This window comes from Cricetulus griseus, chromosome X (assembly GCF_003668045.3).
Source record: "Cricetulus griseus strain 17A/GY chromosome X, alternate assembly CriGri-PICRH-1.0, whole genome shotgun sequence".
Classification (NCBI taxonomy): Eukaryota; Metazoa; Chordata; class Mammalia; order Rodentia; family Cricetidae; genus Cricetulus; species Cricetulus griseus.
The window spans coordinates 16,525,534-16,550,445 of NC_048604.1; the positions used below are offsets into that span (position 1 = coordinate 16,525,534).

The following is a 24,912-nucleotide window of genomic DNA, read 5'->3' on the forward strand; positions in this document are numbered from 1 at the left end:
TTGTGCTGGCTGAAGGCAAATAGCCCACCCCCTTCCCCTCCTTCACCATATGCTTTCCTCCTCCCTAGTCACCTTTCCCCCTGCATTTCTCCTATTTCCTCTTTCCTCCTTCGTGCAACCCTTTCTTCTTTACAGCGTCTCTTCTCCTTTTCCTTCCCACTTCCTCTTTCCCTCCCTACTTCCCTTCCCTTCTGCCTCCAGCCTCTTCAGTCTGCTTGCGTCTTCTCCCTCGTCTTCATACTTTCCCTTGTCCTGCTTTGTCTTACTCCTTCCTTGTGAATTCTTTTTCTTCCCTCCTCTCTCTTCCATTCTCCTCCTTTCTCTTTCTTTTCCTCCTCTGTCTTCTTCCATCTTGTCTGCTTTAACCCCTCTCTCTCCTTCCATCCTTCTCCCTTCTCCCAGCTACTCTGTCATGTCTCCCCACCTCTCCTTCCTCCTTCCTCTTCCGTCCCTCCCCTCACTGCTCCTCCCTCTTTCCTCCTCTGCCTTCCTCTTTCCTCATTCTTCCTCTGTCCACTTCCCTTCTCCTTCACCCCTGCATCGTCTTTCTGCCTCCCTCCTTTCCCCTACTCTTCTCATCCCTCTTTCCTCCTTTTCCCTCCTCATCTCCCTTCCTCGTCTTCCACCCTTCTTTCTTCCTCTTGCCTCTTCCTTTTCTTCATTCTTCTTTCCTCTTCCATCCTTTCCCAGCATCCTCAGTCTTGCCTCTTCTCCATCCTTCAGTTTCCGTTTCCCCTACTCCCTACTCTCCCCTTCTCCCCTTATTCCCTCATTTCCCCTTCCTCCATTCTCTCTTCACTTCTTTCTTTCTTTCTTCTTGCTCCCTTGTCTTTCCTCTTCCCTCTTGTCACCTCTTTTGTCCCCTCTCTGTCTTCTTCCATCCATCATCCTTAGTCTTCTTCCTTCTTCCCTCCCCTACACTACCCCTGCATCTTCCCCTCATCTTCTTCCCTTTCCATCCTCTCCCCTCATCTTCTTCCCTTCCGTTCTGTCCTCCATCCTCTTCCCTCTTCCATTCCGTGCCCCTTCTGTCCTCTTCCTTCCTCCTTCTCTTCCCCTTCCATTTCCCCTCCTCTTCCTCCTTCTTCCCGTTCCTGCTTTCCTCATCTCTGCTGTCTTCTTTCCTGTCTCCTCTTGTCTCCTCCACTCTCACCTCCTTATAACATCTCCCTCCTCTTCCCTCAACCCTTCTTCCCCCACCATCCAGTTCCCACTGCCCTCCACTTCCTCCACCCTCCCCAATCCTCTTCCTTCCGTTTCCTCCTTTTACATTCAGATTCCTTCCTGTAGCCCCTTTCCACTCTCATCTTCCCTCTAGCCAGCGTCCTCCACTTCCCAATTCCATCCATTCCCTCCTCTTCCCTCCTTTAGTATCTTCTCTCTCTCTCTCTCTCTCTCTCTCTCTCTCTCTCTCTCTCTCTCTCTCTGTCTCTCTGTGTCTCAGTCCCTCCTCGCTCTCCTTTTCTCTTCCATATACTTGCCCCTACCATCCTCTTCCCTCCCCTCCCTTCTTCCTCCATCTTCCGCTATTATGCCATCTGCCCACCTATCCCCTCCCCTTTCTCCATTGCTCTTCCATGCTTGTAGCACCTACTTCCGCTTCTTTCTTGCCTGTTCTCTATTCCCTCGGTTTCCCTCACTTCCCCCTTATTCACACCCTCCCATTCCCTCACTTGGCTTGTATCCCCCCTTTCCCACTTTCATCTTCCCTCTTGTCTTTTCTTAGCTCTTATCTCCTCTTCCATCCCCATGCTGCATTTCATGTCTCTGCTCTCGCATTTCCACTTTCATGCCCTCTCATTTCGCTCTTCTCTCTCCTCTTTTCCCTCCATCCTCTTGTCTACTTTTCTTACTGCCTTCTCTAACTTCCTTTTCCCACTTCCTTTCTCCCTCTTGGCTCTTCTCTCTTCCTTCCTTTTTCCTTCCTGTTCCATCCTCTTTCCTTTGCTCTCTTCCTCCTTCATCCTTTGTCTCCCTTCTATTTCCGATCCCCCATTTACAACATTCCCCCTCCTCTCTCTTTCCACCCCCCTCCTCATCCATCTGTGCTGTTCCCCCGTCTTCCCTTCCCTCTTCCCTCATCTTCCCATTTCCCTCCTCTTCTCTTTGCTCCTTTCCCTCCTCACTCTGAATTCCTTTCATGTCGTCTCTTCACTCTCCTTTCCCCTCCATGCTCCTCCTTCCTCTTCCCTCTTTCTTCCCTTTCTCTCATTTCCTTTCCCTTCTTATTCCTTCTGCATCCCTTCCCTCCAACTTCGTCTTCCTTCTTCCCTCCTATGCCCTCCTCCCTCGTCTTCCCTATTCCATCTCCCTGCCTCCTTTGCCCTCTTTCCGCCTTGCTACCCTTCCATCTTTCTTCCTCTTCCTTCTACCCCGTCTTCCGTTTCTTTGCCCTCTCTTCCCTCCTCCTCTTCCCTACTTCCTCCTCTTCTGTCTACTCTTGCCTCCCCCTTCTCTCCTGCCTCCTCTCCATGCTCCCAGCCTCTTCCCTGCACCCTTCTCTAATTTCCTTCTTCCTCTTTCCACTTCCCCTTCCCTCCCTGTTGTCCCTCCCCTTCGCTCTACCCTTCTTCCCTTTCTCCACTCTTCCGTCCCCTTCCCTACTCTCTGCTGTCCTGCAGCCTCTTTCCTTTGCCCTCATTTTCCTCTTCCTTCCTCCCTCCCCTTCCATGTTCTCTTCCCTCGCCACCGCCCTCCTCTCCGCTCCCCTTCTTTCTTCCATGCTCTTCCTTCCTCTTTTTTCCTCCTGCTTTTTCCATTCTTGTGCGTCTCACCTCCCCATCCGTGTTTCCTCCCCTTCTCCTCCTCCCCTTCCCTCTTCCCTTTTCTTTACACACTGTCCTTGTCCCACGTCCCTTCTCTTCTTCGCCTCCTCTTCTTTCCTCTTCCGTGCACCTGCTCTCCCCTCCTCTTCCTTCCTTTTCTCCACCCACTCCTTCCTCCCCCCTCCTGTTGTCTCCTCCCTGATATTCATTGCTCGTCTTCCCTAGTTTGTCTTGGCTCCTCACTCCATTTCCCTCTTCCTTCCTCTTCTGAGGTCCTTCAATGTTCCTCGTCTTGCGTCTTTCCTCCTCTTTCTTCATGCCTCCCCTTCTGTCTTTATACCTTTCCCTCTTCCAGTTTCCCTTGTGCTCCCTGTTGTGTTGTCACTCGCTTCCTCTCATCATCCCTCTTCTTCCCTCCTCCCCCCACATCTGTCGTCACTTCCTTTCCCTCTTCCCTACTATCATTTCCTGTCTCCTCTTCCTTTGTTTTCCTCTCCCCTCCTCTTCTCATTTCTCTCCTCTTCCTACCTTTCTGTTCCTTCTTCCCGCCAACTCTTCCCTTTTACCCCCTCACCCCTCCTCCCTTTCCCCTCCTCCCCTCTTCTCTCTTCTTCCATCCTTTTTTCCCCTCCACTCCTTTCACCTCCCTCCTCTTCTTTGTTGCCACCTCCTTCTTCTACCCCGGCCTCTCATTCCCACTTCCCTCCCTCCCCCTCCTCTGTCTTCCCTTCACTTGCCTTCTCCCCCCCTCTTCTCTCCTCCACCTCCCTCGCTTCCACTCCTCTGTCCTCCCTCCTTCTCTATCACAGCGCCTCCTCCATGTACCCTAATCTGTCATCTTCTGTCGTCTCTCCCCGCCTCTTCTCACTGTTTCCTTTTTCTTCCCTTTTGTTCTCTCTCCTCTTCGCTCCTCTTCCCTGTTACCCAAGCTTCCCTCCTTTCACCTCATCCATCCTCCTTCTTACCTCCAACTTGTATAGTCCCGCCTCTTCCTTCCTCTGTCCTCTATACACTACTGCATCCTAGTCCCTATGCCCCCTTCCTTCCTCCCTCCTTTTCCATCTTCCGCCTTCTCCCTGCTTTCCTTCTCCTTCCTCCTCTAGCTTCCTGTTCTTTCCTCCTCAGCTTTCCCTCTATTGACTTCCTCCATACTCTTCTATCCTCTTCCCGATTATCTTCTCTTCAACCTTCCTCCTCCTGTTCCCTCTGCCCTCCTCTTCCCTTTTGCCTCCTCTTTGACCCTCCCTCCTCCTTCCTCTTCCCGTTCGTCCTTCTTTTTTTCTTTTCCCTCTTCTCTTCTCCCTCACATTGCCTTTCACTTACCTTCCCAGTCCTGTCCTCTTTGCTACTCTCTCCTCTTCTCTCCTCCTCTTCCCTTCTCTGCTGTCTCCCACCCTCCCTCCTCTTCCCTTCTCTGCTGTCTCCCACCCTCCCTCCTCTTCCCTTCTCTGCTGTCTCCCACCCTCCCTCCTCTTCCCTTCTCTGTTGTCTCCCACCCTCCATGTTCTTCTCTTCTTCCCGTTCATTTCTCTTCCACTCTCTTCTCTCCCCTTTTCTCAATCCTCCCCTTCCATGCTTTCTCCTCCTTTGTACTCCGTCCTCACATTCCCTGTCCCCTCCTCCCTCCTCCTCATGAGTCATTCCCCTCCTCTAGACTTATTCATCCTCCCCCACTTCCCTCTTGATCCCCCCCCAATTCCTTTCTTCTTCCCTTCTCCCTCCTCTTTCCTCTTCTTCTGCCTCACTCTCTTCTCGTCCTCCCGCCACTTCTCCCTTTTGTTCATTTTTTCTTCCTATTCTCTCCTGTCTCGTCTTTCCTCTGTTTCCTCTTTTCCCCTCACGTATCTGCCTTTTCTTTTTGCTTTGCTCTTCCCTCCAACATCTTCCCTTTTTTGTACTTGAAGCCTCTTTCCCACTCTTCCCTCCTCTTCCTTCTTCAATCCCGTTCCTTCCTTCCTCCTCCATCTATTTCCCATATCCCTCACCTCCCCATCTCTCTTCACCCCTTTTCTCTACCCCTCTTCAGACTTACCCACTCTTACTCCTTGATTTTCCCTCATACCTCTACGCCCCTTTTCTCTCCACAGTCTTCTCCCCTCTTCCTTCTTCATTACTTTTCCCTCCTCATGCCTCTTTTTCCTCCTTTACTTTCCCTTCCTTTTCTTTCTTTTGTCCTCTCTCTCTTCCCTCTGTTCCTTCCTCTCTCCATATTCCTCCTACCACGTGTTCCCTCCCCCTCCTTTTCTTTCCTCAATTCTCTTCCTTCATCACTCCCATTGTCTCCTCCCTCCACTTTCTACATCCCTCCTTTCCCCCTTCCCTTCTCTTCCCTCCTCCTTTCAGACTTCCCTTTTCTTCCCTAGCCCTCCTCTTCCATATTCCCTGCTTTTCCCTCATCCCTTCTGTCTTTTAGCTCCTCCTCCTCCTTTTCCACTCTCTTGTCAATTGTCCCCTCCCTCCTCTTTCATGTTCCCTTTTTCATAACCTTTCTTTCCTCTACCCTCCTCTTCCTTCATTTCTCTTCCCCATTGCCTCCTCCCCCATCCTGGTTCCTCTTCCTTCCTCTTCCCTCCTCTCCCCTCTTCCATCGTCTTCTCTACTCTTTCTTCGCTCTTTCCTTCTCTTAACTCTTCTCTCCTCTTCCTTCCTAACCACTCATCTTTCACTCATCTTACGTCTTCCACCCTCCATGTCCTTTCCTTCTTCCCTCCTTCCTCTCACCCTCCTCATCTTTCACTCATCTGACCTCTTCCACCCTCCACCTCCTTTCCTTATTCCCTCCTTCCTCTGACCCCCTCTCTACTCTTGTCTCTCTACTTGTCAGCCTTTTTCTAGCTTCTGATTTCCTTCCACTGCATTCATCATCTTTCTTCTCTCGTTTCCCTCATGTATCCTCTTCCTTTCTGTGTCCTCTTCCATACTCTCCCCACTTCCCTCTTCCCCAATTCCCTCCTGTTTCCTCTTTCCTCTTTCCTCTGACTATTTCTCTCTTCTTCCTCATCCCTCTTCACTCTTTTCCCTCTTATCTGATCTTATCTCTTGAATCCTTTTCTTTATTTTCCTTCTTATTTCCTCCTCCCTATTTTCCTTCCCTCTTCTCCTCTTTCCAGTTACTCACTCTTCTCTCCTCTTCACTCTTCCATCCTCTTCCCTCTCCCCTGGCCTTCCCCCTTCACTACTTTTACCTACCCCCTCCTTGTCAATCCCTTTCTGTCTCCTTCCCTCTTCTCTTCTCCCTTTGCTGACTTCCCTATTTTCTTCCCCATCTCCCTCTTTTTTTTTTACCTCTCCTCTTCCATAATCTTCCCTTGTAGAGAAAATGACCTCTTACCTATTCTTTTGTTTCCCCTCCACTTCAACATTCCTCCTCCTCTTCTCTCCTTCCTTCCACTTCCAGCGTCCAGCACAGTCCAACTTCCTTCCTCTTACCGCTTCCTTCCTCTTCTACTCATTCCTCTTCCCTTTCACCATCTCTCTTACCATCTCTTTCTTCTTTTCTCCTATTCCTTCCTTTGTCCTCCTCCCTTCTTCTCTCTCCCCTGTCCTCCTAACACCCATTTCCTGGCCTTCTCTTACCTCCTTTCTCTTCTCTCCTCCTTCCTCTTCCCTTCACCCTACCCAATCTTCTTCCCTTCTCCCTCCTATTCCTTCCTCCTTCCTCTTCCCTCCTTGTCACCACTCCCTCCATTTCCCTACATGTCCTCTTCCCTTCTCTCTTCTCTTCCTTCCTCTCACCGCTTCCCTCCAACCACTTCGGTTTTTACTTTTCAACCATCTTTCTTCCTTCCTGCTCCCCCCTGCTCCCTCCTCCCTGCTCTTTCCTCCTGCCATTTTCCCTGCTTCCTCTTCCAGCCTCTCTCCTCCCTTGGACTACCTGCTCCCTCATATTCCCCTGTCCCTCTTCCCTCCTCTTCCCTTCTGTACTCTCTTCTCTTCCGTCTTCTGTCATCTTCCCTCTTCCCCCATTCCCTCTTCCCTTTCCCCCTCTTCCCTCAGTTCCCGTCTCCCTCCCATGCTTTCTTTCCCTTCCTTCTTTCCTCCTTCCTCCACTTTCACCTTCCCTCCTCACTGCTATTTCTCTGTTTCCCCCTCTCCCTCCACTTCCCTACACCTTATCTTCCCAACTTCCTCCACTTCTTCCAGTTCCTGCCCTCTTCCCTCCCCTCCCTTTTCGTCTAATTTCTTACGTCCTCTTCTCTCTTTTCTCCACTTCCCTCCTCTCTATGCTTCTCTCCTTGTACCTTCTCATAGCTCTTACGTCCGTTTCTCTCCTTCCTCTGCCCTCTTTCCTTATCACTTTTCATCTTCCCTCTTATTTCTTTCACTCTCCTCTTCCCTCATACTTCCCCTTCCTTCTCTCCTCCTCTTCCCTTCTCATTCCTGTTCCTTCCTGTTCTCTCCATCCTCCTCTTCCTACCTCAACCCTGTTCCTTCCTTCCACCACTTCCATCTTCCTTCGTTTTCTCATTTGCATCCTCTTCCATCCACCTTCTACTTCCCTCTATTTCCTCCTTGCATGTTCTACTCTCATAGCTCCTCTTCAATCATACCTTCTCTTCTTTCCTTTCTCCTCCGCCCTCCTTCCCCTTACCTCTCTACTTCTCTTCCCTCTACCCTCTGTTTCCTTCTTCTTCCCTTCTCTTTAGTTTTCCATTTCATCTCTCCCTCTTCCCCCTTCTCTTCTTGTAACTTCCCCCTTCTCTCACCTTCTCTGTTATTTCCTCCCTCCTTTTCCTTCATCCTTTTTCCCCTTTTGCCTTCCTTTCCCTCCTTGTTCGTCTCTCTTTTTCTTCCTTCCCTCCTCTTCCCTCTTCCTTCTTATTCCATCTTTTCTCTTCCCTCCCATTCCATCCTTTGTGGTCTTCCCCTTCCCCTTCCCCTTCCCCTTCCTCTTCCCTATGCCCCACTCTTCCTTTCTCATACCTCTTAACCCCCTTCCATATCTGTCAACTTAACTCCAATTCCATTTTCTTCCTTCTTTCCTCCTCTTCCCCTTCTTTCGTTTCCATTTTCCTTCCTTCTCCCCAATCTTCTTCTCTACTCCCCCCTCTTTTTCCCCCACCTCTTCTTTCTTTCCCCTCCTCATCCCTCCTTTTCCCCAACCCCTTCTCTCTAGTCTCTTCTCCCTCATCCCCTGTTCTTTTTCATTGTTCTTCTTTTCGCGTCTTCCCTTCTCTATCCACTTTTTACATCCCTGCTGTTCATTCTTTATTCTTCCCTACCCTCTTCCTCTCTCCCTTTTCTCCTATTATGTCTTCAATGCTTTTTCCTCCACGAATTTTTCTTATCAATTTTCCTCTATATCTTCTCTTCCCTCCTTCCTCTATTCCCCTTTGCCTCTCCTTCCCTCTTCCCTCCTCTGTACTCATCTCTCCCCTTTCCTTGTCCACACTTTTACTTTCTCTTTCTCTTCCCTCTACATCAATTTCTTTCCTCTTTCTACCTCTTGCGTCTTCCTTCTTTGCTCACTGTCACACTTCCCCCTTCCTAGCCTGCCTTCCTTCCTTCCTTCCTCCTTCCCTCTTTGTCCCTCTTTGTCCCTCTAACCATCTCTTTCCTCTTGTCTCCTATTCCTTCCTCTTATCGCCTCTTCCCCTTTCTCTTTCCTCTGCTTCACTCTTCCCTCCTTCCTCACCCTATCTCTTCTATCCTCTTCCTTTCTCTTTTCTTTCCCCTCCTCTTCCTCCTTCCTGTTCTCTTTCCCTCCTCAACCCTCAATCTCCCACTTATGTCTAATCTCCTCAGTCCTCTTTCATCCTCTTCCATAGTCTTTCATCATCGCATCTATTCTCTCCCCCCTATAGCTTCCTTCTCCTTTTACTTTAATTTTCCCTGTTCTTTCCTGCTCACTCCCCTTCCGTCTTCTTCCTGTACCCTTGTCTTTCCTCCTCTTGTGTCCTTGTCCTATTCCCTGTTTTCCCATCATCTTCACACTTTCTCTCTTCCCTCCTCACCTTCCACTTCACTTCTCTGGCTCCTTTCCGCGTTTCTCCATTTCCACTTCCTTCCTCTGCCCTCCGTGCTCACCATCCCTCCTCCATTCTCTCACCTCCTGCTTTCCCTTCACGCTACTCTCCAGTTCCTACTTCCTTCCTCAACAGTCTTCTCTTCTGCCTCCTCTTGCGCCTTTCTTCCTGCATCCTCAGTCCTCTCCCCTCCTCAACATGCTCCTTCCTCTTTCCTTCTCCTTGCTCTTTCTCTTCCGTGTGTGTCCCTCTCATCTACTCTTTCCTTCTCTCTTCTCTCCCCACCCTGTCCTCTTCCCTCCTCATATGTTACCCTCCTTAGTTCTCTTCCCTTCACTTGTCACTTGTCTGTCCTCTCCTTTCCTTCCTCTTCCCCTTCCCTCTTCCCTTTCTTGCCTATTTCCCTCCACTTCCTCCCCTCTCCCCTCCTTTCCCCTCACCTCTCCTCTTCCCTTCATGTTCCTCTGAGCTCCTCTTCTCCCCTCCTTTCCCCTCACCTCTCCTCTTCCCTTCATGTTCCTCTGAGCTCCTCTTCTCCCCTCCTTTCCCCTCACCTCTCCTCTTCCCTTCATGTTCCTCTGAGCTCCTCTTCTCCCCTCCTTTCCCCTCCCCTCTCCTCTTCCCTTCATGTTCCTCTGAGCTCCTCTTCTCCCCTCCTTTCCCCTCCCCTCTCCTCTTCCCTTCATGTTCCTCTGAGCTCCTCTTCTCCCCTCCTTTCCCCTCACCTCTCCTCTTCCCTTCATGTTCCTCTGAGCTCCTCTTCTCCCCTCCTTTCCCCTCACCTCTCCTCTTCCCTTCATGTTCCTCTGAGCTCCTCTTCTCCCCTCCTTTCCCCTCACCTCTCCTCTTCCCTTCATGTTCCTCTGAGCTCCTCTTCTCCCCTCCTTTCCCCTCCCCTCTCCTCTTCCCTTCATGTTCCTCTGAGCTCCTCTTCTCCCCTCCTTTCCCCTCCCCTCTCCTCTTCCCTTCATGTTCCTCTGAGCTCCTCTTCTCCCCTCCTTTCCCCTCCCCTCTCCTCTCCTCTTCCCTTCATGTTCCTCTGAGCTCCTCTTCTCCCCTCCTTTCCCCTCCCCTCTCCTCTCCTCTTCCCTTCATGTTCCTCTGAGCTCCTCTTCTCCCCTCCTTTCCCCTCACCTCTCCTCTTCCCTTCATGTTCCTCTGAGCTCCTCTTCTCCCCTCCTTTCCCCTCACCTCTCCTCTTCCCTTCATGTTCCTCTGAGCTCCTCTTCTCCCCTCCTTTCCCCTCACCTCTCCTCTTCCCTTCATGTTCCTCTGAGCTCCTCTTCTCCCCTCCTTTCCCCTCACCTCTCCTCTTCCCTTCATGTTCCTCTGAGCTCCTCTTCTCCCCTCCTTTCCCCTCACCTCTCCTCTTCCCTTCATGTTCCTCTGAGCTCCTCTTCTCCCCTCCTTTCCCCTCAGTTCTCCTCTTCCTTTCATGTTCCTCTGAGCTCCTCTTCTCCCCTCCTGTCCCTTCCCTCTTTCATTTTCTTCCCTCGTGCTTCACCTTTCCATATCCCTGCAATTTCCACTTCCCTCTTCCTCCCTCTTGCCTCCTTTCTCCTCTTCCTCTTCTCTTTATTTCAGCACTCCTCCTATCCGTCTTCTTCCCTTCAATTCTCCCTCATTCCCTTCCGCACTCGTCTTTCCCCCTCCCTGCTCTGCCCTCTTCCCTCATCATCCGTCTTCCTTCCTTTTCCTATTCCCATCTCTTCTATTTCCTTCCTCCTCTTTGTCCCCTCACTGCCTTCTCTTTCCTTCCGCATTTCTCCAGTGTTCTCCGTTCTTCCCTCTTCTTTCTGCTTCACCATTCCCCGCTTTTCCTTCCTTTCTCTTTCCACTCTTCTTTTTACTCCTCCCTGTCCCCTGCCTGGATTCTTCCCTCCCTCCGCTTCCCTCATGCCCTCCTTCCCAAGTCTTCTTCCCTCCTCTTCCCTCTGCCAACATTTCCCCCATCTCTCCTCCCCCCTTTTCCTTCCCCCATGCTCCTCCACTCCCCCTCTTCTGCCCACTTGCCCACTCTTCCCCATCTCCTCTTTCAACCTCTGTCCTGTTCCCCCTGCTTTCTACCTCCCCTCTCCCCTTCTTCCTTCCTCTAGCCTCCTCATCCACATTACCTTCTTATTGTCCGCCCCTCTTTCCTCATTGAACCTCTTCCCTCTTTCATTCATTCCATCATTTCCCTTCTTCCAACATTCATCATCTTTCCTCCTTATCTCTTCCTCCTGCTTCTACCTTACCTCAATTTCCCTGACTGCTCTGAAACTTCATCAGTACACCACGCTGCCTGTAACTCAGAGATCCGCCTGCCTCAGTCTCCCTGGTGCTGGGATTAAAGAAATGCACCACCAATCCTGACTTCCTCCACTGCTTCTTGATTTACTAATAGACAACTTGACCCCAACATAAGATTTCTTTACCCAACCACCTAGACTCCACTTTATGCTCTGACCTTGAAAGCCTACTCTATAGGCACCTTCCCTCTTGTCTAATCTAAGCCTTTTGCTCTGCCATAATACTCTAACCTGCCCCTTACTCCCTTGCCTCCACTCCAACTCCTGCCTTCCCCAGATCCTCTGAACCCTATTTAGAATCCACCCTTACCAGAACCTCCTTCCAGTACTCAGTTCTCCACTTACCACAAGTGTAGGCTAAACTCTTCCCTAGTAGCAAAAGTTTCAAGAACCATTACGGATTTTCTGTGAATGCCTGTTGTGTGTTCTAAGCAGCAGCTGCATCCCTGGTCCCAGGACAGAAGAGTGCTTGACTTGCCCTGGGAATGGAGTTACCGATATTGTGCACACCACGTGGGAGTTTGGCATCAAACTTCTGGCCTGTGGAAGAGCAGGCAGTTGTGCTTAGACAGATGTCCACCCCTGCTAGTCTTTCTGAAATTGTGGCACTGTTTCCCAGCCCACTCTTGGACAGCTGTATCCCACCTTTCTATGAGCCTTCTGCCCTGTCTGGTGCATGCCTTCCTTTTCACTGTTCACCCTGATCCCCTCAGCTGCCAGGCAAAGCCCAGCCTCCTATCACACCCTTCACTGTGCAACCCACATCCTCACCCTGCATCCCTGCCACATTGTCTCCTGATCACCTGCACATCTCCCTGTCCTCCTGTCTAGCTTCTGACCCTTCCAGCCATCTTGCAATGTGTATGGTCCACTTCCCCTCCTGCAGAAAGCAAGCTGGACTCATCCCATGCTCTCTGGACACCCCAGGTCTTGACTCTTTCTGCAAATAGGCATCCTTGTCTTCACCCCTCTCCTTCATCCCTCATCTTCATCCTTCCTGCACAACCCAGCACATGGCCCACCCTCGTGGGCACATACATGTTGCCTTCCCTCCGACTCCTAACCCCCTTGGACAATACTTGAACTCTCCCGCTATTTGCTCCAATCCTTTTGATCCTCCTCTTTGCTGCACCCCTGCCCTGCTATCCTGCCAAGCATGTGATCTTCCTCTTCAGCACTCTGTTCCTCCCTCAGCCTCCTACTCTCCCCATAGCCTCCTGTTCTCCTGGTCCCTGTCCTTGTCCCTGTCCTTGTCCCTGCCCCTCTAGGCCCTCCCAGCCTTCTCATGTCTCCATGAACCTCCTGCTTACGCCTTACTCCAAAGTCTTTTTGCTCTTGGTGTGTATCGTGCCCTCCTCAGCAGCAGTGTGTCCTGGTGCAGTCTCTAAATTGCCCCCATGTTTCCACACATAGCACCCCCAAACCTCAGACACTTGCCTCTACTCCTGAAGTATAAACTCAGCCTGGCTAGCCGCTTGTCCTAGCGTACTGCCCATCCTCTCAAACTCCTGATTTCCTGTCCTCCTAGACACATCCTGAGCCTCCTGTCTTCCTGGTCAGTCTTGCCTTCCTCCTCAGACTCCTCCCTCCCTCCAGTCTCCCTACACAGCCCTGATACCTAGATTTCTTCTTTACTTCAGTCTCTGATCCTGAATTCCTGAGAATCCTGCCTTTTTCCCCAGGCATTTATCCTATTTCCCCCAAGTTCCTGACATCCCAACCCAGATGCTGGCCTTTACCCAGTTGTCTACATTGTCCTTAGCCTTCTGACATGCCATCTTTCTGTTCTCCATCTGCTAAGTTTCAGTTGGATCCCCCTGGCCTCATATTCAGAGTCCTAGGTGCTCTGGTCCTCTTCTGGTCTCCAGGGCTCTGCCCTCCCCAGGAACACACTTCTCTCCTACCCAATGCCCTGTCAGGTCACGAGGAAGACTGCAGAGGGGATGGGGGAATGCAGGCCCAGGGCAGGCTGAGCTCCCCGCTCTCCTGTGTGTAACAGCGCAAATCCCAGGCCCTTCCTTGAGCGCCATTGAGTTCATGAGGTGGGAGGATACTCTCCCTCACAGTGTTTCTAGGAGATATCAGTGCCCGAGGCACACTGTCATGTTGTCTATGGCGGAGGCAAAAGACCTGAGCCACCCCATCCCTCTAGGCCTCTGCCAGAAAGGCCTTCCCTCTTCTAGGTAGGCTCTTCACTCAGCTGCTCCCCGGGCTGCTACAGGAACAATGGCAGGCATCTCTGCTTAGGGATCCTTCTTGAAATGATCAGGGAGGAGGCGAGCCATCCATCACCTAGAAGGCCAAGGTCTGAAAAAAAGAGGGAGACTTCAGTTGGACTCCTGGGCACCCCCCCCCCATTCTGACAGCAGCTGCCTGCTCCTGGAGTCCTTCCCTCTTCCCCAGATCCTGTGCCACACAGCTGCCAGGCTGCTCGTGGCTGGTAGATGGGCTTCTGGGTCTTACCGGTGTCATCGCAGGTGCTGCAGGGAGCCTGGGCAGACAGGGAAGATGGGAGAAGCAGGCTGTGGGGGAAAGAGAGGGCTGTAACCAACTATTTCCTGTTCTTTCATGGCTGCAGATGCAGAGCCTCAGGAATGCCCCTCCCGTCCCTCCCCCACCGGGTTAGGGGAGGCAAAGGGAGAGTAGGACGGGCAGGCAGAGAGAGGACAGTCCCCTGCCCCATCCCCACAGTGCAGGAGGCAGTGTGGAGAAGGGCTGTGAGACTACCCTTGGGCTTCATGAAAGAAGGGGACAGAGCAGGTGTGGTTCACAAAAGAACTGTCCATTTTATCTGGACAAACCCTTACTCCTCTAGGCCCTTCCTGGGGCTCACTGGACCAATCCTCTTCGATTCAGGGTTCAGCAGGCTCTACAAAAGAAATAGGGACTTGAGGCCTGGACGGTGGGTGGGAGGGGCTCCCTGTCTGTGTGTTGCTGGTGAGCTGACCCTGCAAGTCGCCATGGCCGCCCAGTAGCCTATCATGGAGCCACCACCAGGGAACGTGGGAGAGCCTCGCCTACCTTTTCAGTTTCCCAGCTTGCTAAGCCACAGGTCAACCAGGGTGCTATCTGCTTCCAAAACCCTCTACCCTCACCTGAGACTCCTGCCCTCACCCATCCTCCAAATGTCCTCTGGTCTCTGGTTTCCATCCCCAGCCTTTGACTCTTCACATCCACCTTATCTTCTCACTATCCTTCTCCCTTCTCCCAGCACTGTGCCCCTGTGCACTCATGCAGCCTGTAGTCTCCTGCCCTACTCCCTGATTTTCCTGTTCTCCCCCAGACTCCTGCCTGCATTCCTTCCCAGCTTATCTTGGCTGTCTCCTGCCTTCCTCCTCCTTATCTCCCTGCCCTGCCTCTATGACTTGTAGCTTTCTCTAGCCTCTAGCCATCTCCTTTAGCCACATGATCTCACCAGCCTCCAGCTGCCTACCATCTTCTGAGGCATCCTACCCTGCTCCCCAGATTCTTCTTACTCTTTCCCAGCTTCCAACCTCCCCCACCCCCCCACAGCCTGTTGCCCTTCTGTGCTTTCCCTGAGCCTAACATCATTTTCCTCCCCAGACCCCTGCTTTGTCTCTAGGCATATGTCCTAGAGGCTGGAGCCTCTGAACCCCCTAGCCTTCCTCTTAAAGCTCGTCACATCCCAGCTCCTGGGTGTTAAATAAAAGAGGATCATGTGTTTTCTGGTAACCTGTAAAAAAACATGCTTCACTGCCCCCCCGCCCCCCCCCCCGGCCCCAAAGCTAAGGTCTTAAACAGAGCTCTAAATTCTGGAAGCCAGCTATTAGGGAACTGAAGTAGAAAAGCTGCTGACCCCTACCTGAAGCACCCAGTGGCTGCAAGAACAGACAACAGACCCTCACAGTTTCACAAAAGAAAACAGCTTGTCTAAGGAAAACAGCCAATTCCCCCATTGTGCCCCAAGCAAAATCGCTTCCTGCCTCCCTATCCCAGCTTGGAACATGTAATCTTCATTCTTTTGAACTCTGCTCATTAACTGGCTCCTGTGCCCTGATTATGGTGTGGCCAGAACTTGAGGTGCCACTTCTCTGGCATTCAGTGAAGTTTCTCTAGGTGTTAAGGTCAGCTAAGTTCTCATTTCTTCCTTCACATTTAATTCTCACATATTTTTTACAGCCCAGGCTATAGAATGAAGGTCTCTCTCTAACAGGAAAGTTTCCCTATAATTTCAATATGAAGATAAGGAAACAGACACCCATCTTATTCTCCAACAAGTACAAGTGCCTTGGCAGTCATCGTTGAACTCTTTGATTTCTCATTTTTGTTTTTATTTTATTTTTAAGATTCATTTTATTTTTATGATTTTATGTGGATGAGTGTTCTACCTGTATTCATGTTTGTGCACCACAGGCATGCATGGTCCACAGAGGCCGCAGGAGGGCATCCGATCTCCTGATACTTCAGTTACAGCCACTCGTGAGTGTTGTGAGCCTCTGGTCCTCTGGAAGAGTGGCCAGTGCTATTAACCACCAAGTCATTTTTCCAGTCCTGAATTTTTATTTTAATGTTCTTGTATATGTAATGTCTGTGTCTTCAACCAAGAGAGCTCCTTAACAAGTTATGAATATGGAACACAGTGAACTGCTTGGCAAGAGCTGGCATGTTAAAGACCCTGAAGGGAAGGAAGTATACAGAGGTCCAATTTCTTGTGTTATTTTATAGTAAAATGGCAATTTTTTGGTTGTGACACCGTACTCATTTGAATGTGTTTAATTTAGGTTTGGCCTTGTTTTTATCAGTATTTCTTCAAGTGTTTACTGTGTGTGTGATCTCGAATGAGTCATTTGGCTGGCTGCTTGAAGTTTTATAGTCACCATTTGTGTCCCCTAACTGCTTTCTTCACCCAACACGGAGCCCAGTCTGGCTTTTAATTTTACCTGCTCATCTTCATCACATTCAGTTATGTTTATCCTGGGCTTCCTTGAAGTGCTTTTGGAAAGTCTTTCTGTAAAGTTCATTTGCAAAAAGGAAATTAGTATTTATTTGAATGTCTCTAATATAACATTAGGATTTTTCATGTGACAGTCTTCTTTGCCGACTTGTGTTGTTTCTGCTCCCTAAATGCCATTGGAAGCAAATGCTTGGAGCTCCTTTTAATTTGCAAGTGTAGAACTTACTTAGCTGAGTCCTTACAACAGTGAGTGCTCTTAACCATCTGTCAGCAGTGGGATTTTTATTTATTTATTTATTTATTTATTTATTTATTCATCTGCCTATCTATTTATTTATTTTTATCTTTTTAAAATTAATTTATTTTTTACATTCCAGTCCCAGTTCCTCTTCCCTCCTCTCCTCCTGCTCCCTCCACTCTCCCCCCACCTCCCATCCGCTCCTCAGAATGGGTAAGTCCTCTCCTAGGAAGTCTACTAAGTCTGTCCCATCATGTAGTTGAGGCAGGACCAAGGCACCTCTTCACACTCCACCCTCCTGTGTCTAGGCTGGGCAAGGTATCTCTCCATATAGAATGGGCTCCACTAAGTCAGTTTGTGCATTAGAGTTAGATCTTGAACCCACAGCCAGTGGCCTCATATACTGCCCCAGTCACACCATTGTCACCTATATTAAGGGAGTCTAGTTTGGTCTTAAGTAAGCTCCCCATTTGTTAGACCTGAGTCAGTGATCTCTCACTCGCTCAGGTCAGCTGATTCTGTGGGTTTCCCATCATGGTCTTGACTCCTTTGTTCATATTATCGCTCCTCCCTCACTTCAACTGTACTCCAGGAGCTTGGCTCATTGGTTAGTTGTGGGTTTCTGCATCTGCTTTCATCTGTTTCTGGAGGAGGATTCAAGCTTCTCTGGGGTTGTGGATTGTAGGCTGTGTATCTTTTGCTTTATGTCTGCTATCCAATTATGAGTGAGTAATACTATATTTGTCTTTCTGCATCTGGGTTACCTCACTCAGGATGGTTGTTTTTTAGTTCTGTCCATTTGCCTGTTAATTTTAGGATGTCATTGTTTCGTACCACTGAGTAGTACACCATTGTGTAAATGTACCACATTTTCTTTATCCATTCTTCAGTTGAGGGGCATCTAGGTTGTTTCCAAGATCTAGCTATAATGAATAATGTTGCTATGAACATAGTTGAGCAAATATCTTTGTTGTGTGAATGTGCCTCCTTTGGGTATATGCCCAACAGTGGTATTGCAGGGTCTTGACGTAGGTTAATCCCTACTTTTCTGAGAAATCGCCCTACTGATTTCCACCAGCAGTGGAGGAGTGTTTCCCTTTCTCCACATCCTCTCAGCATAAGCTGTCATTGGTGTTTTTGTTCTTAGCCATTCTGATTGGTGTAAGATGGAATCTCAGAGTGGTTTTATTTTGCATTTCCCTGATGACTAAGGATATTGAGCATTTTCTTAGTGTTTTTCTGCCATTTGAGGTTGTTCTGTTGAGAATTCTCTGTTTAGATCTGCACCCCATTTTTAATTGGATTATTTGGTAGTTTGATGCCTAGTTTCTTGAGTTCTTTGTATATTTTGGAGATCAGTCCTCTGTCAGATGTGGGCTTGGTGAAGATCTTTCCCCATTTTGTAGGAAGCTGTTTTGTATTGTTGACCATGTCCTTTGCCTTACAGAAGCTTTTCAGTTTCAGGAGGTCCCATTTACTAATTGTTGCTCTCAGTGTCTGTGCTACTGGTTTTCTATTTAGGAAGTGGTCTCCTGTGCCTATGCATCCAAGGGTATTTCCCAATTTCTCTTCCCTGAGGTTCAGTGTGAATGTATTTATGTTGAGGTCTTTGATCCATTTGGACTTGAGTTTTGTGTATGGTGATAGATATGGATCTATCTGCAGTCTTTTACATGTTGACAGCCAGTTAGACCAGCACCATTTCTTGACAGCAGTGGGATTTTGAACTGAAGGCTTTTAGTTTTATGAAAGACTTGTGTGTTTATGACAAGGTCATTCAATTAAATGTGATCCTGGATCTTTTAGGAGTTTCTGATAAACAATGATTTGTTATCTTCAGTGCCCAACTAAAGAAAAAATGGTTCTAATAGGCTTTGTGCTTATTGCTTTAATGAGAGTTATGAGCCTCAAATTGAATTGTAGTTTTAGTCCTTATACAAACCAAACCTGAAATAGTTTTATGTCCACAAATTTCCAAAACTACTGGTCATTTCCCAAGTGAATTGCATGCTGAAGTTCATATTATGTAATCCACTACTGTCCCACTTTAAAAACTAAGTTTTCTTGAAAATAATGCAAACTTTTCCATTTAAAAGGAAGGAAACACATAGCTTTGCTCTATGAATGACACCCATCTCACATTTTCAGTTTTATTTATTTCAAGTTTCTTTGCATGCTGGAATTCAAGACCAGGGCCTTATATATGCTAGGTTTTTGGTCTACCACCAAGATACAACTACAGTCCAATGGTAAGTTCTCCTCTAGTGCCTATGATCCCTCCATTTGTGAGCAGTTGACTAAGTATACAGTACCAACATGAATTCCCTTCTATTGAGTGGACCTTAATCCAATCAGACAGCTGTTGGTTACCCCTAGGATATAAGTGCCACGATTTCATCATTACGTCATTTTGCGGTATTAGTCACTGTTGTGGTTCATAGGATTTACAATTTACAGGTAGATAGGAATATTTATTACTCTTCCCCCTTAGCAGGTTGCATAGCACCGTCCCATACTAATACATAAGAGCTATACAAGAACCCTCTGGGAGTTCAATTCTAGATCAGCACCAGCTCGATTCCTCTAAGTACTTTGTCTCAACTGTGTGGTGTCTTCAGCAATAGCGTCTGACCTTCAAGTTCTGGTAGCTAACCAAGGGCAAAGGCAATAATTCTGGGACCCTTTAATACAGTCCCTGCAATACAAATTTTTCCTAAAGAAAACACTTGTTGAAAGAAGAGGTGTGGAAGATTAGAGAGACTAGAATACAGAAATCAGAATGTACTTTACACACATGAAATTGTCAAAGAGCAAACTCAATAAAATTTTCAGGCACACACAGACACTGGTAGACACACTAGTTTAGATCAACACACATATGCCAAGGCTTTCTTAGCACATGCACCATACTGTTTCTTTCTGATTTTATTCCCCCTTTGGAACTGAAGTCAAGGACTATGCACTCACGACAGGCACTCCTGCACTGAGACTCATCCACAGCTTCACATGCCCTTCATTGTTCTGGATGAACAGAGCATGTAATAGAGAATTACTGTGACTTCATAGCATCACCTAGTGGTATATTTGACAGGATGTCAGTATTTATATTCTATGTTAAAGAACCCTCATGTTGGGGTTAAGGATGTGGTTCAGTTGGTAGAGTATTTGACTTGTGTGCTTAAGAAATTGGTTTTTATCCACAACATGACACAAACCAGGTATGGTGGTATGATGAGGAACACAAACCGTATACAAGATATGGTTACTGATGATATATTATAAATGATAACCATGAAAACTACTCACACGGGCACTCTGAGCTGCCAAGATCCCAGATGCTTCCAAGAGCTGCCTGAACCAGAGAGAGAGAGAGAGAGAGAGAGAGAGAGAGAGAGAGAGAGAGAGAGAGAGAGAGAGAGAGCTCCTGTCCTCTCTCTTTATTCTACCCCTCTACCTTCCTGGGTGTGGTCAGCTGTACAGGTATCCAGGATCTCTCCCTACAGTGGTACATAACTGGAGTCCCAGCACTACAGTGGTACATAACTGGAGTCCCAGCACTACAGTGGTACATAACTGGAGTCCCAGCACTACAGTGGTACATAACTGGAGTCCCAGCACTACAGTGGTACATAACTGGAGCCCCAGCACTACAGTGGTACATAACTGGATTCCCAGCACTACAGTGGTACATAACTGGAGCCCCAGCACTACAGTGGTACATAACTGGATTCCCAGCACTACAGTGGTACATAACTGGAGCCCCAGCACTCAGGAGGTGGAGGATCAAGTTCAAGATGATTAAGCTTACATAGCAACATCAAAGCTAGCCTGGGAAACATGAAGCCCTATCTCTATCTATCTATCTATCTATCTATCTATCTATCTATCTATCTATCTATCTATCATCTAATCTTAATTCCTAGCTCTCTCACAGAAGGTGGGAATAATATGCAATTGTGCCTACGGAACAAATGGAACCATCCCGAGCCCCTATGGACTTAAATCTGAGCTGCCCCATTGCACAGACTCCAGTGACACAAATTGTGCTTTACTGTCTTAGGGTTTCTATTACTGTGATGAAACACCAGGACCAAAAGCCCAGTTGGGGAGGAAAGGGTTTATTTGACTTATACTTCACTGTTCAACACTGCAGGAAGTCAGGATAGGCACTCAAACAGGGCAGGCATATGGAAGCAGGAGCTGGGTGCTGCTTACTGACTTGCTCCTCATGGCTGGCTTAGCTTGCTTGCTTTAAAAAAATAACCCAGGACCACCAGCCCAAGGATCATAACACACAAAATGAGCTGGGTCCTCACACATCAATCACCAATTAAGAAAATGTCCTACAGGCTTGCCTACAGCCCCATTTTACAGAGGTGTTTTCTCAGTTGCAGTTCCCTCTTCTCAGCCTGTGTTGACCTAAAGTTAGCCAGCACAGTCACTCACTTGCTGTAGGTCTCCACACTTAACCATTTTGGATTTATCTTGGCCTTCTGAGCTTGTTGTAGGTCTTCATAGCCATATACCAGCTAAGTGTGGTGGTGCTTCTTCTTTTTTTTTTTTTTTTTTTTTTTTTTTTGGTTTTTAGAGACAAGGTTTCTCTGTGGCTTTGGAGGCTGTCCTGGAACTAGATCTTGTAGACCAGGCTGGTCTCGAACTCACAGAGATCCACCCTGCCCCTGTCTCCCGAGTGCTGGGATTAAAGGCATGTGCCACCAACGCCAGGCAAGTGCTGCTTCTTATCCACTTAAAACAATGGTTCTCAACCTGTGAATTGAGACCCATTTGGGGTTGAATGACCCTTTCACAGGGGTCTTCTAAGATCACTCTGCATATCAGATATTTACATTATGATTAGAAAAATTACAGTTATGAAGTAATGAAATAATTTTGTGGTTAGGGGTCACCACAACACGAGGAAGTGTATTAAAGGGTCACAACATTAGGAAGGGTGAGAACCACTGTCTAGATCATCCACATGAGGAACTGTATTAAAGGGTCACAGCATTAGGAAGGGTGAGAACCACTGTCTAGACCATCCACATGAGGAACTGTATTAAAGGGTCACAGAATTAGGAAGGGTGAGAACCACTGTCTAGACCATCAACATGAGGAACTGTATTAAAGGGTCACAGCATTAGGAAGGTTGAGAACCACTGTCTAGACCATCCACATGAGGAACTGTATTAAAGGGTCACAGCATTAGGAAGGGTGAGAACCACTGTCTAGACCATCCACATGAGGAACTGTATTAAAGGGTCACAGCATTAGGAAGGGTGAGAACCACTGTCTAGACCATCAACATGAGGAACTGTATTAAAGGGTCACAGCATTAGGAAGGTTGAGAACCACTGTCTAGACCATCCACATGAGGAACTGTATTAAAGGGTCACAGCATTAGGAAGGGTGAGAACCACTGTCTAGACCATCAACATGAGGAACTGTATTAAAGGGTCACAGCATTAGGAAGGTTGAGAACCACTGTCTAGACCATCCACATGAGGAACTGTATTAAAGGGTCACAGCATTAGGAAGGGTGAGAACCACTGTGTAGACCATCAACATGAGGAACTGTATTAAAGGGTCACAGCATTAGGAAGGGTGAGAACCACTGTCTAGACCATCAACATGAGGAACTGTATTAAAGGGTCACAGCATTAGGAAGGGTGAGAATCACTGTCTAGAACATCAACATGAGGAACTGTATTAAAGGGTCACAGCATTAGGAAGGGTGAGAACCACTGTCTAGACCATCCACATGAGGAACTTATTAAAGGGACACAGCATTAGGAAGGGTGAGAAACACTGTCTAGACCATCAACATGAGGAACTGTATTAAAGGGTCACAGCATTAGGAAGGTTGAGAACCACTGTCTAGACCATCAACATGAGGAACTGTGTTAAAGTTTCACAGCATTAGGAAGGTTGAGAACCACTGTCTAGACCATCAACATGAGGAAATCTGTATTAAAGGGTCACACCTAAAAGAATAACAACAGTGGGTAGTATTTCTCAATGTATTTCTCTATCAGGCAGGTGAAACAGAACTCAAGGAACCCTGGGAAGGCCTGCCATAACCTGTACCATGCTGTGAGCTTGGAGTCAGTTTGTGCAGGCTGGGTGCTGACCCTCAGGACGGGCTATGTGATTTCATGGTTGGAAGCAGCACTTGTGCTTCTCCCATGGCCCAGCAGACATGGTTGTGGGAATCTGCGATCATCCCACCTTGAACAATGATCTTGTGAATCCAGTGCTCCCTCCCCACTCTAGTATTTTAAGATTTGAGGGGTCACGGGGAAGAAGTTCTTTAAGGTATATTGGACAACACATTTCTTGTTTTTGCTTCTGAGATTCTTTTATTGATTTAGGTGGAATGTAATGTTGTGTGTTCATGGTGATTAAATGTAACCCTTGGGTTTCATAATCTCAAAATCAAAGCAGCTATATAGAAGCTATGAACTCCACACAGTTATTCTGATCTAAGTTATTTATTGTTGTGAGCTTAGGGCTGTGACTTTGGGACTGATCCTAAGCTTGGACACTGAGTTTCTTAGTTGAAGGATCTGTATTTGTGCCTACAAGAGGCTATGTCCACAGTTTCTGTGCTGTGTCTGTACTGTGGGTGGAAAACATCAATGCCGTACTATTGGACTGTTCTGTAGGTGTCCTTTCCATTCAGATCCTTCCCCATCCTTCTCTTCGATCTGTGAAAGTAAATGCCAAGACCAAATGCCTGCTACATTTTCTAATGCTTCTGTTTTTAACACTGAATATATTTAATAAAACAGCTACTCAGTTTCCTAGAGCCATCTAGTTTTGTTGCGCAAGACATTCACTTGGTCATGTTGTCTTGCAAAATGTATTGTCTTCTTAGAATAAAAATTATTTTTTTGCAGAACTGACTGCAAGGATAGTAGATTGATGACAATGAATAAAAATCATAACCAACCAAGACACAACTCTTCCATGTGTATCCAACCATGAATTATAGGGAGAAATGTGACTTCAGTAATCCCATACCTTCCAGATAATAACAGCATCCTTAACTGTCAGTTGCAGCCTTCCCCATGGAAGAGGCCCTGCCAGACCCTTACTAATTCAATTTCCTGTCACCCTGGGTCCTCCACTATCTCATTGCTTCCTTCACCTTGGATCACATTCAAGAAATTTGTTGAAAAAGAAATCTGCTCATGTGAATCCACTTGAAAACCTTGCTTATTAAGTGTATTAAAAATCAATTGACAGATCAATTTCTGGTATTGAACCATAGCTTAATTGAATCATGCCTGAAAAAGATACTGTGGAAATCGTCAGATGCCATGAACGCATAGAAATGCTTATAATAAATGGAGAATGATCTTGTTTAGACAGAGAGAAGAGCCTTTGTATCCAACCCTAAGATTATTTCATAAATATCCTCTTATTTTGCCATATAAGCTGTTTGATAAAGGGGCCATCAAATTTGCACTCAGCAGATCAAATATTACGCGTCCTGGCTTCACTTCTGGAGCGAAGCTTTACCTGGCTGCTGTAGATACTATTGTTACAATCACGGCAGAAAGGAAGCAACATACTAATTCATGTGTTGGAGTCATGGAGATGTCTGAAGAAGATAGAAGATATTGAGAAAGCCAACAAAGGAACTGGCATTAAAAATATCCATTACAGAGATCAGAGATTCTTTTTTGGTTTTGTTTCTCAAACATTCTCTGTCCTTCCTGTGATATTCGTGTTGCTTCTTGGGGGGTTGTACAAGAGGCTAGCATGCTGTAGTAGCCACAAAAAAGAACAACACAAAAGGAGAGATGAAACTGTACCCTATTTTGTATAATACTTCACTCTCTATATACTTGTCTCAGCATATATCAATATTTGGCAATGAGTCTTCAAACATAAATTGGAACATGTTGCAAAATTAAAAAAAAATCCATTACAATTTATTCTTAAGACCCTTTTTGACAATGTACCATATTTTTACAAACAAATTTTTGTTCTCATTACTAGGGCTTTATGTAGAAATATTTTATGTGTATGAATGAGATTCAAGCATAATTTCCATTTGTTCTACCAAACTTCTCTGGATATGGAATTGGTTACACCAGAACTTAACACCAAATTGTACAACCATCCCTGAGTTTCACTTCTTTGAAGTGTTTAGCACTATATTTATGATGTCCAATTCTTAAGTACTTCTGTAAAATCACTGTGAGCCTAATGTTTTCTTGGCAAGAGGACTGTTCATCAGTGATTCAGTTGCTAAACGGAAGAATAAAGTCACTAAATGAAAAAAAATTAATTTATTCTTTGTGGCTTTCACATCATGCATCCGCATCCCATTTATCTCCCCATTCCTTTGTGCCCGGCCCTCTGCCCTTACACCCCCCCCCAAACAAAATAAAATTTAAGAGAAAAGAAAAAGAAAAGTCTCATCATGGAAGCTGTAGTGTGACACAGTGAGCCACATAGTAAAAAATAGCCACTATTTAAATGGTGGGCTGTGGCATATGACGACATTTAAAGGAACCTCAAAAGAGTATGCTTGGGCTAAATATGAATATTGTCCCTTATCTGTGTTTGTGTCTGTGTGTGACAGCATGGAGACAATGCCTCTGTGACTAAGCTGAATACATGTTTTGGGATGTTAAAAAAAATTCTATGCACTGACAGCCAGAGGGTGCTAAAGAATTTGAGATAGTCCCACTGAAATTGAAACTGGATCTTTCTGTCTTTTTACCTT

At 47.2% G+C, this 24,912-nt stretch overlaps 1 pseudogene; it reads left to right on the top strand.

Moving 5' to 3' along the window:
• Positions 1-15,398: 15,398 nt before the first annotated feature.
• On the top strand, positions 15,399-24,790 carry LOC100768786 (annotated as a pseudogene).
• Positions 24,791-24,912: the final 122 nt, after the last annotated feature.